Genomic DNA, 2,438 nt, shown 5'->3' with positions numbered 1-2,438 from the left:
GAAAGCAGACAAAAACCTCTTTGATCTTGGCCGCAGCACCTTCTTATTCAACACGTCTCCAGAGGTAAGGGAAAGAAAAGCAAAAATGAACTATTGGGACCTCATCAAAATAAAAAGCTTCTGCACAGCGAAGGAAACAATCAGCAAAACTAAAAGGCAACTGAAAGAATGGGAGAAAATATTTGCAAATGACATATCAGATAAAGGGTTAGTATCCAAAATCTATAAAGAACTTATCAAACTCAACCCAAAACACAAATAATCCAGTGAATAAATGGGCAAAAGCCATGAATAGACACTTCTTCAAAGAAGACATCCAGATGGCCAACTGACACGTGAAAAAATGCTCGACATCACTCATCATCAGGGAAATAGAAATCAAAACCACAATGAGATACCACCTCACACTTGTCAGAATGGCTAACTCGGGCAACAACAGATGTCGGAGAGGATACAGAGAATGAACATCTCTTCTGTTGGTGTCAATGCAAACTGGTGCAGCCACTCTGGAAAACAGTATAGAGGTTCCTCAAAAAAGTAAAAGTAGAACTATCCTACGACCTGGCAATTGCACTACTGGGTATTTATCCAATGGATACAGGTATGCTTTTTCAAAGGGGCACATGCACCCCAATGTTTATACCAGCACTATCAACAATAGCAAAGAATCAAAGAGCCCAAATGTCCATCAGTGGATGAATGGATAAAGATGTGGTATGTATGTATGTATACACACACACACACACACACAATGGGGTATTACTCGGCAATCAAAAAGAATGAAATCTTGCCATTTGCAACTACGTGGATGGAACTAGAGGGTATTATACTAAGCGAAATTAGAGAAAGACAAATATCATATGACTTCACTCATATGAGGACTTTAAGATACAAAACAGATTAACACAAGGGAAGGGAAGCAAAAATAATATAAAAACAGGGAGGGGGACAAAACATAAGAGACTCTTAAATATGGAGAACAAACAGAGGGTTACTGGAGGTGTTGGGGGGGGGATGGGCTAAATGGGTAAGGGGCATTAAGGAATCTACTACTGAAATCATTGTTGCACTATATGCTAACTTGGAAGTAAATTTAAAAAATAAATTAAATTAAATGGGAAAAAAAATTCACAATGCCCACTGGCATATTAAAGGCTCAGAAAACCTGCAGTAAAGAAAACTTACACCTACGTTTAAACTAGAGTTTCCTAAAAGAATTGGACTTCAGGAATCTTATTTCTCACAACATTTATTAACATCTGGTGGAGCCAGTGTCTGCACACTTTGTTCCATTTTCACCCCACGTAGAGATGTTCTATCAGTCAGTCCACATAGTGACACCAGAGCAAAATTTCCTCCAGCTAGGATTGTAAGTGCTCAGTATAGTCTGAAGAGCCAGTAGTTTTTTGTTTCTCAGATGTTGCAATTTCACTCCTCAACCAGCATGGTAGCACATGTCACATAGCATCAGGTTGCATCTTGTACATGACATAACAGCTCTTGGGCTTTGATGGCAGGTGTATGAACAAACCATGGCAGCTCATGCAGCATTGACCATATTAGGTCTCAGAGTAAATTCATTGAACTGGGTGTAACTGACTTGAATGTTCTACCAAGAACAGGCTATTCCTCATATTTGGGGCTAGTTTGCTACTGAGCAATTACAAAGGCTACCTCTTGTCTTGCGAATAAAAGCTCATTAAAATAAGCCAATTACTGAGTGACCATCAAGAGCCAAGCTCTGCCCCATGCAGTGTCCACTCTGCCCTCCTCTGGATAAACCCTCTTCCTTGCATTGGCAAAGGTAGCCTGGCAGTACCCTTGCTAATTCTTTCTCGATTCCTCACCCTGAATGTCCTCCAAGACCTGGTGGAGGAAAGGTGTGCAATAAGGCTTGAAAGATACTCTAGAACAGCTATTCCCAATTCTTGAGAAGATACAGGCCCCTTCTAACATCAAAATATTTCACAGACCTCAGCATGATTGAGGATATGTTTTGAGTACCTGATAACTGGGAAAACGTGGAACAAAAAGTTAACTAAATTCAGTAATGATTTAAAACAGTTAGGATGCTTCCCCTGGCAAGACACAGAAATCTAGATTCAACCTGGCTTTAACAAGAAGGATACATATATTTCTTATCTCATACAACAAAAAGGGTCAGAGGAAGGACTGCATAGAGAGCTGATTCACCAAATCAGTATTGTCATCGTGACCCCAGGGCCTTCCTATCATGCAACTCTGTCTTCTTACTGTGGCTTTCATCCCCAGACTGGCAGCATAACAGCTGTGGCACTCCAGCTGCCACACTAAGACACACATCTGAAAGTTAAGAAAATCTATCTCTTCCTGTAGTTCTCTTTTATGGAAGGGAAAGTGTTCCCAGAAGCCTCTTGGAAACCTTTCCCTCAAGTTTCATTGGCCTAAATATGTGCATA

This window comes from Prionailurus bengalensis, chromosome C2 (genome assembly GCF_016509475.1).
Source record: "Prionailurus bengalensis isolate Pbe53 chromosome C2, Fcat_Pben_1.1_paternal_pri, whole genome shotgun sequence".
Lineage (NCBI taxonomy): Eukaryota > Metazoa > Chordata > Mammalia > Carnivora > Felidae > Prionailurus > Prionailurus bengalensis.
The sequence above is the reverse complement of the archived record's forward strand: the minus strand, read 5'-3'. Positions refer to the sequence as shown.